The following is a 12,569-nucleotide window of genomic DNA, read 5'->3' as shown; positions in this document are numbered from 1 at the left end:
GATTTAGGGGTTGCTTATAGAAATATCACAACCCCTGCCAAACTCCGGATTGGACTGGTATTCTGGCTACCAGCTAGCTCAGTTAGTTGGACTCCGGTGTAATATAGGAAGTACGTGTTGCGTCATGGCTTGAGCACTATCATTGTTTTTAGGCTAAAACTCAAAGCATGGTTACGAAATGCTTGAAAGGGGAAGGTACCAGAATGAGAAATAATCATCTTGCTTTTTAGGGGACCAGCTCGCATGTCATAGGAGGAAATTCCTGATAAGTATCAAAATAGCTAAATGGGAATACAAACAAAATTATATACTATCAAAAATTGTGGTACTGCGCAATTCAAATTGAGAAAGTCGAATAAAATACTCCATGGATACTATAATCTCTATATCAAAATATATTTAGAAGTAAAAAATAAAACTGTTGTCTTATTTCTAATACTTTCCATTAGCAACTAAAGTATCTATTGGCGAGGGCGCAGGTTGTAACTATGCCCTACAGAGGGTACGGGTTCGTCGCTAGCTGGTGTCTGAACTATAGTGGTAGGCCGCTTTCTAGACACATACTCTGCAGGCGTGAAATGCTCTAGGGGCGATCTAGTTTTCTTTAGTCGTTCCAGATGAGCCATGAATTCGACACCTATGGGGTCGCCATGGGCATCCATAATTTTAACATAAGCGTTCAACCCTCGAAGGCTGGTAATAATATATGGGCCATGGAAGCACCTTGTAAACTTTTTGACCTGGCCAGGTTCGGTCCGCGGAACCCATATGTACACGGTGTCGCCTATTTTGTATTCATGTCCCTTGACATTTAAATTGTGATAAAACTTGTAAGCGTGTTGGGCCGTTTCAATATTTTCACTCGTCAAACGCCAGGCAGCTGACAAAAACTCTCGTGTTAATTCTGCCACATTTTTGTTTTCGTTATACGATCTTGGCATTGCTACTGGCATGCACAAATCAAATGGAATTTCGATTTCCCGTCCAAAATTGAGGTATGTCGGGCTAAAACCAGTGCTCGTATGAGTCGTGTTATTGTAGCTATGTACAACAAAAGGGGTGAGTTCGTCCCAGTCTGTCTGTTTATGATTTACCATTGCTGAAATCAACGAGCTATATGTTTGAAACCAACGCTCGATTAGACCATTACCAGCAGCATGGTATGGCGTGCACTCGCGCTTCTCAATGTTAAGCATTTTTGTTACTTCACTCATTAAAGAATTCGCAAATTCTGTTCCATTATCTGTTAGGAATATACTAGGAATTCCAAATGGCAAGATTACAGCAGCGATAAGCGATTTTGCAATAGTTGCAGTTTCCTTGTTCGGTATGGGAACAGCCACTACAAACTTGGAGAAGCTGCACTGGAAGCCTAACAAGTATTTATTACCACTGGCAGTGAGTGGAAGTGGACCTAGCAAATCTCCACTCACTCTCCAAAAGGGTCTTTCACAATCAATTGGCTTTAAAGGATAAACAGGGGTGGTGTGCAAACGTTTTCGTTGGTTACACAGCACACATGCCTCGACAAATTCTTTAACAATCCTACTCATACCAAGCCAATAGTATTTTAGACTGATTCTACTCAGAGTTCTCTTGGCACCTACATGACAGCCAAACAGTCCATTGTGATAGGCCTGCATCAAATCTACTTGCATGTTTTCTGGTACGCACAAAAGGGGCCTTGCACAGTTTTCTGGCTCAAAATAAAGAGTGTTATCATGCACCGAGTAATGATTTTTGTGCATTTGTAAGTGTTTATGTTGGTTGGGATTGAGGTTTTGTGGCCGTACACCGTAATCAATCAAGTTTATGATAGCAAAGAGAAAAGAGTCGCTTGACTGATTGCTCCTAAATCGTAGTAGGTCACTGGTAGATGCATTGAAATAAAGTGCGGTAGCTCCTACGAATTCATCGCCGGATATAGTAACTCTAGACAGAGCATCTGGTACTACATGCGCTTTACCAGGTTTGTACACTATTTTGAGATTATATTCCTGCAGTTTTAGTGAATATTTCGCTAATCTCGAGTTTTTGTGGTTTGCCGTCATTAGCCATTGCAAAGGGGCATGATCAGTGACTACGGTTGTTTCATGACCTAAAATCAAGTGTCTGAAATGGTTGCAGGAGGCAATGATGGCTAATCCTTCTCGCTCAAAAGTGCTGTATTTTTGTTCAGTGTCCGTTAATGACCTACTGTAGAAAGCCACTGGGTGAATTTTCTCTTCATGATATTGGCAAAGTTGAGCACCTAATGAAAACCCTGAACTATCGGTATGTAGAAAAAATGGTAACTTGAAGTCAGGAAAACGTAGTACGGGAAACTCAGTCAATTTAGTTTTTAAATACTGAAAAGCTTTTTCACAAGTGTCTGACCACTGAAATGGTGAGTCTTTCTTCAGCAGGTTTAGCAAGGGCTTAGCGTGCCTTGAGTAATCATGTATATATGCTCTGTAAAAGTTTGTCATGCCCAAAGCTCTGCGTAGTGTCTGCAAATTGTGCGGAGATGGAAAGCGTTGAATTCGATCAACTAAGTTTGGCGCAGGCTTACTACCTTTGGTGTTAAACACATAACCTAAATATTGAACTTCAGATCTCGCCCATACTGACTTTGTAGGATTAATTTTTACTCCATATTGAATAAATCTATCTAGTACATTTCCTACTCGTTTTACGTGTTCATCATAATTGGGTGGAGAGAAAATCAGCACATCGTCTAGAAAGCATTGGCATTGTATCCATAGCAAGTTACCTAGAATAACAGATATTGCACGTTGGAATACGCTAGGAGCGTTTGACATACCGAATGGTAGGCACGTATATCTCCACACATTGTTATACGTGACAAATGCAGATCGGTCACGGTCCTCCTCAGAATCTAGCTCCAACTGCCAATAAGCTTTTTGGAGATCGATTGTGGTGTAAAGTCCCTGACCGACCAACATTTCTCTTACCGAGTCTTGGTGTGGCAAGGGGTGACAGAGCTTTTTTGTATTTGCGTTTACCCCTCGATAGTCTGTGCAGAGACGCCATCCTCCATCTTTCTTTTTCACCAGCAGCACGGGCGACGCCCAGGCCGATTGATTTCCTGGCTCAATCAGCCCGGCTTTAAACATTTTAGTGATCTCAGTGTCTAAGGGTTCGCGTTGAGAAACTGGTAATCGATAAGGAGCCTTTTTAATGGGTGTTGATGAGCGTGTGTCACAAACCCTGCCCGATAAGCCTTTAATTTTTCCAAGATCATAATCATGTGTGGCAAAGGCAGCTGATTTAGTTCTCAAAAAACTCATGAATTTTTTTGTTTCGTCAGTAGTTAGTGCGGACTTGCTCAAATCTACCTTAGACACTGGATCGCCAATAACTGTAGAGAGTCTAGCTTTATCTGAATCAAAGAAATCATTGTTAACAAACACATCAGCAGGCATTTTCTCAGGTAGCTGCTCAACATTTCCAATTGGTGTGCCCTTGTAAACAGTGACATATTCATTATGAGTATTGATTACTCTGCATCTTGCCATTGCGTCAGGCTTGCTGACCGTTTTAGCTATCAGAAGGTGGTCATTTACATGTACAGGCTCAAATATGACGTCCCTAGCAAGCTTGTTGCATGGCACAGTAAAGTAGGTATCGCTCATTGGTGGAAACACCAAATCCTCGTCTAGCAAAACATTTGGTTCCACCTTTGACCTAAGCTGCTTAGCACTATCAGTAAGAGCACAAATATCTAAAGGATCTTCAACCATACGTTTCCTGTTGAACCTAAGCCGTAGGTTTCCTGAGCTGTAGTCTAGGCCGACATATCCAAATTTACTCAAGCAGTCAATTCCAATAATTAATGCATAAGGGCAGTCACTTAAAACCAGAAATGTCCCAATGGTTTCAATTCCATCTTCAAAGCGTAGTTTGGCATATGCCTGGCCTATGCCTTTTACCACATGGCCGGTCACGGACCTAATTGATCTAGAGCTACATTTCAACGTTTTATCCAAAGTTAATTGCTTACATAGCTTATGACTCATCGTGCTGATCTGAGCGCCACTGTCTATCAAAGCATTGACCTTTGTTCCATTTACGCATATCATTGTCAGTGACTTGTGCACAAGGTCAGCAGCTAACACGGCTATATCATGTATTGTGGGAGCTCTATAAATTGGTTTCCTCACAATTCGTTTACGGCTAACACGCCTAGTTCTTAGTGGGTAAGAAGGTAATGTGGTAGCAGGAAATCTGATTTGTGCTGGTGTGTTTTGTGACACCAACATCTCTTCTTCCTCAGAATTTTCACTTTCTACTGGAATTATTACAGTCTCATCCGGTATATTTTCAGACACTTTTTGATTTACAGAAACCGATATATTAGTGTTTTTAATGTCTGAGCTTGATTCGGCTTTCTCTCTCCGCATATACCCCCCTATAACACCTTTTGAGTCTGCAGAACAGTGTCTAAATCGTGCGCAAGTGATGATACATTTCCAAATCAGTGCAAAAGTAATGTAGAGGCAACACAGAAAAATCCATAACTGTTTCAAATCCAGGGAAGTCCAATTTTTCAAAAATGCAAAAGTTCCTTGATTGACAATATTTTCCGCAGCCAAATTAGCCTGCTTTTCGGGTAGAAGGTTGGAACCCGAGGAAATACCTAAATGTTTCAAAATTTGCGTCTGTTTTGCTGTTTCACCTGCCAAATCATTCAAACTGTAGCTCCTGCCATACTTCTTAAAGTCATATAAAACTAGCTCATGAATTATGCTACCATTCAAAGGAAAAGCCGTATTAGAAAAATTTAGTGAAACCAGATTTATAGAGTCTGTGGCTACTATTGGCATTAGCGTTGCATCGCGATGGTGATAGAAATAGGGCTCACCTTCGAGAACAACTGGAATCTCTACATTTAATGTGCATTCATCAATGTGTTGGTTATTATACAGAATATTAGTCAGGGTGTCCATAAACAGAGTCATGTTTTTATTTCCTAGAATAATTGACATGGGAATTCTGTCAGTACATTTATCGGAGGCAAGCACATGATAACTCGTGACTGGTTCACAAGGGTAAACAGTGATGATATTTCCAGTGAGTTTAGCGTGTATATACTGATGCCCAGTCAAGTATCTAGTTGCTAGTGTGGGTTCCCTAGTGAGAGTTGTAGTCAACAATTTTGTAGAGGTTTTCATGTACTGGCATGTTGATTTTAAAGATGAGCTAAACATGGTGCCAATATTTTCCTTTATGCGTAACTCTAATGCCTGCAATCGCGCGTTAAGCTCGGATTCAGCTACAAATCCGTCAGTCTTGTCAGAGTCAGTGTCACGTTTTTTTCTCCCATTTCGATTGACCGCTATACCTTGGTCAGACATTTGCATATCCTGACCACATTCGGCTGGTATCTCCAGTAATTGATTTTTAGAGAAGGTCAAAGCTAATTCGCCATCATCCGACAGCCATGTGTCAGCTTGAAATTTTCCCTTGTAGCTACGCTGATACGCGTATTCGCAACCTTCTTGTTTATCAGCTACCCATATCAGAAATGAACCATCTTTTAAATTACAGGCACCTCGTTCATACACACAATGAGATACCACACCGACTGGGCTTTCCATCAATGACTCGCCGTGTCTCTTTAATACAGTTGTTTCAGATAAATATGCGTTTGTTGTATCAAATGAATAATTTTTGCAGCAACAAAATCCTGTGTGAAATTCAAAATCGGCAATATTTTCGGTATGAAAAACATCATCAGTCTTAGTTAATTCTCCGTAAGGGCTAGCTTTTGAATTTATCATTGCATGGCACACGTCATGATCAACCCACTGAGATTCATAGCCAGTTGTCTTGGTGTTGCTTCCACCAACAAAATTGGCATATGTCACATTCACCGTTTTTACAATTTTGCAGTGGAAAGCACTGGTACGATAGTGTATTAAATTTCTTTTGTACAAGTCAAAGTTCAGCTCATATGGTTTGTGTATAGCGCCAACATCAGGAAGTATGCAAACAGGAATTTCAGGAATTTAAAATCTGGCTATAGAGTGATCCGCTCTGCATAGCATAGGTTTCTGACCACTTGTTACGCCACATGACACAAACAATATCAAAAGTGTGATTAGTGTTCGCGCATCAGTGATTTGGTTGTAAAATCTAGGAAATGTTCTACGCCTGTCAACAATAGGTGATTTATTGCTTATGGGGTTAGTCAGTGTGATGGCATTCTCGGAGTTAATCTGGTCACAAGTACTGTCAGTCTCAGCTGGCTCAATGTCACTTTCTATATCAAATGAGTAAATGCACAAATCATCAGAGTTGTCACTACTCTCTTCATTGGCAGAGTCAACTACTTCGACAAAAGTATTGCAATCAAATACTGCACAATTGTCTAAAGCCATACTATGGTTCGGGGGTCGTCTGGAAGGTGGTTTAGCCTGAGTAGGGCACGCTTGGCGGTCATGGCGAGGGGTCGGCCCCCTTTGATGCTGTGGGTATTGTGGTGGTAAATACGTTGGAACATCGTAGTATTGGTTTGAATTTTGCCAACCATTGCTCAAAACAGGAAAATGATCCGGTGGTTTGTGGTTTTGTCCAAATTGTTCTTGCGGCCCATGCTGGGCAGCGTTATAAGGTGACCGTGTTGCAGCACCTGTACGACGCAATGCCAAACAAAATTTCTGCAGATGTTCATTTGAACCACAAGTATAGCAACGTCTTTCCGCTGTTTGTTTCGTCATAGGGTTATTTTGACCTCTGAACCCCTTTTTAGATCTCTCAAAATTTCGGTTTTGGGGTGGCATGTCAAACCCCATAGCTTCGGCAGCTTTCTTTTTGCCATTGCCTAGTCTATTAATTGCCTGTTGACCAGTCTCTACAGAACATGCCATTTTCACTAGCTTTTCTATTGAACTTTCTGAAACGGTGAGCATGTTTTCTCTAATGCTATCACATAAATTAAGCTTACAATGTAATGATACAAATGGGTCGGAAAGGCGTGCTCCACTATTGGCCACTACCTGCCGAAACCTCCGGTAATAATCCTTAACGGGCTCACCCGGTTTCTGGTGAGTTACCGATACCTCCAGCGCAGCTTGATCAGAGCCGCGACTAGCATCTAGTTTAGTCCTAAGTCTTATGCACAGTCCACTAAACTCTATCGACTTATCATCGCTAATGATCTCGTCATAGTAAGTCTTGGGAATACCCTGTAGGTAGAATCATAGCACAGCCGTTTTGCTGCTATTTGGCACTGAATTAAAAACACAACTTGTTTCAAATTTGCACAGAAATTCTTGCCATGTCAATTCAGTGGAATCACCATTGAAACATTTTAATGAAAATTTTAGCCAGTCTTTTGGATTTGAATTAAAAGAGTTTTCAGAAATAATTGACTTACCGTCTGCATCGTCTGCTTCATTGGATAGATCTCCTAAGGTCGGAGTTCTGGCAAGAGTTGTTTTGGCATCAGAGCCTGCGAGCATCTTCAGCTTGTTGTTGAAGGAGATCGAACTTTCCTGCACAGTATCGGTTAGTCGAGTTACCATATCTCCAAAAGTCCTTTCAAGTCGGTTTAGAGTTTCATCGACTTCCTCACGTAATTTACCTATACTCCGCTCTTGCTGAACTAACAACTTTTCTTCCAATTCCTCAAATCTTCCATTAGTTTCTTGTTTAAATGTTTTCAAGCTATTCAAAATATCCTCAGTCGTAGGAGCAGACATGATTTTTAATACACTTGTTAGGAAAAATTTTCACAATTAAAATTGAAATTTTCTGCCAACTATCCGCTTCGCGGGACCATTGTAATGGTCCTCTGTTTAAAAGGATTATTAACTATAAGTGCTAAATTGGTGGTTCAAGTAGTTGGTTTATGGTTTGCGAATTTAGAGAACTGTATTTCAGGTGTAGATTTAAGGTCAAGACTTAGACTGGTTTGTTTTAGCTGAAAACTTAAAAACAGATATTTATTAAAAATTCAAACTTTCAATTGCAAAAACATAAAATATATGAAGGCTAATCAAGTCAATGGCTGATACTAATTGCGCAAGTCTAAAAATATAAAGAGTGATACAAAAGCAGAGTGATACGTAGAGCGTGAGTAAAATATGGAATTCGAATTGTTTCTGATCTATGCAGGCTTATATATGTTTGCTTAATCAGTCAAGCAATCATTACATCCGTAGATCACAGACGATTGGGCGCTGCAAAGCTTCCTAGGAAGTAAGCGAGTAAGTACAAAGAAGCAGATAACAATTATGCTAAGCAATAAAATAGCAGGTGTTAGGAAGTTGGAATAACAAATCGACGTGTCAGGCTACCAAGAGTCCAGAAAGCTGTTTCCTAATTATATCAAAAATGGTTAAATAAAAGGGGATGAGTAGTTCCGTAAGAGGTGTATAATGCTCTTACGACAGGATACATAAATACTAATATAGAAGTTGATTAACATGATGAGTTCCTTTGTTTCACAATGACAGGTATTCATGGGCTGTGTAACTAAAGATTACAAATGCTGGGCGCTTCACAATTTACATAAATTTACATACTTTGAGAAATATATATATATAGAAGATATATAAATTTAAATTATCTTATTAAATTTATAAACCTCTTATGACTTTTGAATTTATAATATAAGTTTTTAAAGTTTGTTTCATTGTTGTTATCATTTCAGCTTGAATTCTTTTAACATAAATTGAGTATCGTGTTTGAAGTTAAAACATTATTCATTTTCCTATCACTGTTAGTATTACTTGATTAGTTTCCAATCTTTATTTTTAATATTATTCTTTTATTCAACCATTTTGGCAGACATTGTTCTAATAAAATTTCAACTACAAAATACTATGATATTCTGTCATATTTTTTAGTATCGTCGTATTCAAAGAATTGATGGATAATTTCTGGTGGGACAGTAACCTTTTTATACCCACACACTTCTATGCTAGAATTGTTATTATTAATTCAACATAATCACAACTTTTATTTTGTTTTCTCAGTTTGTATTAACTGTATCATTACCGTATCATCTTTTATTGTAATTGTTGCAAAACCAATCTAGTTCAACTACACAAAACACTTCCTTCATAATATGTAGTTTAAAAGTTAGAATGGCAAATGTTGTTATATGTTAAATACAAATCAATTTTGTTTGCAGAGACTTTTTTTACTACCCAGGCAGTGCCGGGTAGCACAGCTAGGCTTGGGGCCATGGAGTCACTCGAGGATGCGTGGGAGACCCTTTTCGCCCCGAGTACAGCGAGTCTCCAGGCGCGGCTTTCTGGATGAATGAGTTGGCGAGTGCGAGGCGATTGATTGCGAAGCGATTGATTGTGAGGCGATTTGTTGCGAGTGCAAGGTGATTGATTGCAAGGTGAGTGAGAGGTGATTGCAAGGTTAGTGCGATCATGATTGATTGCGAGGAGAGTGCAAAGCGATTGATTGCGAGGCGCCCAGGCCGATTGACTGTGAGGCGGGTGCGGGCCGATTGATTGCAAGGCGATTGATTGCGAGGCGATTGATTGTGAGGGCGAACCAATTGATTGCGAGGCAAGTGCAAAAGCGCGATTGTCAACTGCTCAGCGGGTAAAGATTGGTCAGCCGAGGCTGGGGCTCAGCGGCAGAAGTGCGCGATCGTCAACTGCAAATATAGACTGGTATGAACGGATGCATGAATCTAGACACATGAATCTAGAATATTTACTAGATTTTACACGCATCTAACTGTAGGACACAATGCAGATTTCCATTGTTCTCTCCAACATTGACATGTGTATGTGCATACATACTCTGATCAGGATAACAATTTTAGTGGACTGCATATTTGGAGTTGTTTTGCAGTATGGAAGACAACTCTCAATAAACTTTATGCTGCTTGTGAATCTGCTCCTGTAGGCAGGTAATGCAGCTAGTAAACATTTATAATTCAAATTCTTATACAGTGCACCCTCGAGATACGATGCTAATTTGTTCCAGAGTTGGCATCGTATGGTGAAAAATTCGTATATCGAGGTATAAAGACCATTGTAATTATACAATGCAAACACCCCCTGGTAAAAATCGTCAATTTTGTTTATAAAAATGTGTACATATTGACAATTAGCAACAAAATAGTATGTTAACTTTAGTAATTATAGTTACCTACAGTAACTGTATTGTATTTAGTGTATTTTAATGGTTATGATCTGCAATAAAACACAAAATTATAATGTGTACCAAACGTAGTACGTACGGTAAGGAGTTCTTGCCTTCAAAAGGTACGCATAACATAAACTTTGAAATCACTTCAAGTAAGTTTAACTTGCTAAGCCTACACTTAAAACTAAGTTTCAGTATGTATTTGGAACTATTTTACTGAATTGCAACTTTTTATTACGAAATTCTATCCTTCAGCAGTTCCTATCTTCACTTTCACTAGAAACTTTAGCCTATCTGGTTGAAATCTTTTTTGACCTAAATCAATAAGGCCGAGCGATGCAGTTATAGAAAGCGGCCTCTCGCACACTTGACCATTTAATGGCTACCGAAAAGAAAAATAAAGTTATATTTTATATACTGGACGTACATACCTTTGGAGTAACGTAGCTGGTACATGTAGCGGGTAAAGCAGAGAGGAGGTAAAAACTTATCAATGTTGATTATGGTGCTGTACACTTGAAAATAAATTTAAAACGTAATGAATTGGAATTTTTTCGCACACTAAAAGAAGTTGTCCATTCCTGTCCAATTTTTCTACAAAAAAATTGATGGTGCAATGCAGAAAATTGCTAGCTAGCGCTTGTGAAAGGATCCAGAGAATGTGGTACAGTAGTTTGTCTTGTATGAAATGTGCACAAGAATCAATGTAACCATACATACAAAGTTTGTACGTATTTATACCCTATGGGGGACAGGGCTTTAACAAGTTTCAGAAAGTTATGTGGATGCATCAACTATCCTGAGCAGCTAGTTATATGCGTTACATGAATACATACGATGAATTGTATTCACATACAAGATAACAAGCCCATATGCGAAGACATGGTTAAACAAGAGAATAAAACATAAAATCAAAAGGAAACAAATACAATATGAAAAACATGCCACACAAGAGATAAATAATATATATTATACATGCATTGTTTTAATGTACCAGTCCACATCAGTAAATTAAATACTTGAAACATTTCTGTGAATGTGGGATTTTCTGTATTTTCTAAATCCTCGCCTTTACAAAATGGTTGCTCCTTTTGAATGCTGATTGCGTGCATGACCTAGCTCATTCAAATCTCCAGTCGGAAGCTCTTTCTTGTGCTTGCTTTAATGGAGTTCTTGTTTTAATAATAATTGCAAATGCTGGTTGGTTGCGATCATATTCCTTGACAATGTTAATAATACGGGTCCCTTCATAGAAAATCGGGTCCCTGACATAGAAATCATTTTTCCTTCGTTTTGTAACGTTTGTATCGGTCTCAGATTCCATAGATAACGAATTAAATGTAGATAGTTGTAGTTATATACGTATGATGACTTGAATGTTTATAGTAAAAGCTATAATAACGCTACAAATGAATATTTGTTCTCGCTTGTGTATTTTACACGAAATTTTCCACGCGGACATGAGAGAAGTCGATCATCGTGTCTCTTCTAAACGTTCTAAGAATGTTTTCGGCAAACTATATTTCAGTGTCTTTTTTATTTCGACGTGTGTTATAAGCACACCGACGGCCAAATTTTAACTCGGGCGAAACTTTTTTCAAATTCGTATGGTGAAATAAAATTTGTATAGCGAGGTGAAGATATCACAATATTTGACTTCGTAAGGTGAAAAAATCGTATATCAAGGTAATCGTATCTCAAGGGTGCACTGTATAAGTGTTTCTCTAGCTATAGTTATTTTAGAAGCATTTGCCCTCGCAGAGGCCTACACCACAGTCTTGACATCATGTGCTTATTATTGTTCCTCTATAGCTTTGCCTATAGCTTTTGGAGGAAGCCATGACAGTAAAAGAAAGTTGTTGTAATCTGGCAAAATATTCAGAAAGCAGTAACAGAAGCATAAACAAGCTACAAACAAAAATCTCTATTTTATTCAAATACGTTTTTATTTCAGATTTTTCATTCGTTTAGTATTGCGAAAAACGATCGTTTTTTTCAAAATGGCTAATTTTTTGGTTGTTAATATAGACCAATATATTTTAGTTTACTATTGGTAAAAAAATTAAATAAAAAAATGCCATAAGGTAACCAGAAATCAATTTATAAAAAAACGTTCGTGTGGTGACATATTAGTCGCTCTGTCCATTGGCGTCAGTATCGGGAAACGACAATGTCGCTCTGCCTGCAAAAGGGTTAAACATCATCCCTAGACTTCCTGCTCTTGTAAATAGATACGTCAATAAAGCAAGATGCATTAAAGGCCTATTAATCCTTTCCACCATACTATTGCATGTTGTCATTTAGTAGCCAGTGAATCTCTGTCTTTATGGTGTTGATTTGGAGTTGTGCGCACGTTGAGTTGCCATGCAATAAGTGATTCAATGGAGATTAGGGATGTGGATGATTTGCCAAAAAGATAAGGATTTCTACGCTATAGCGGTGCATTC

General features: G+C 38.8%; 1 protein-coding gene and 1 pseudogene across 1 annotated transcript in view; one reads left to right on the top strand and one right to left on the bottom strand.

The window, feature by feature from the left end:
• LOC137401912 (nestin-like) overlaps positions 1-12,569 on the bottom strand; it is a 1,051,237-nt gene that overhangs the window by 583,209 nt on the left and 455,459 nt on the right. The window lies entirely within an intron of this gene.
• LOC137401802 (32 kDa beta-galactoside-binding lectin-like) overlaps positions 1-12,569 on the top strand; it is a 36,206-nt pseudogene that overhangs the window by 18,100 nt on the left and 5,537 nt on the right.

The sequence above is a fragment of the Watersipora subatra genome, chromosome 8 (genome assembly GCF_963576615.1).
Source record: "Watersipora subatra chromosome 8, tzWatSuba1.1, whole genome shotgun sequence".
NCBI classification, from domain to species: domain Eukaryota; kingdom Metazoa; phylum Bryozoa; class Gymnolaemata; order Cheilostomatida; family Watersiporidae; genus Watersipora; species Watersipora subatra.
The sequence above is the reverse complement of the archived record's forward strand: the minus strand, read 5'-3'. Positions and strand labels throughout refer to the sequence as shown.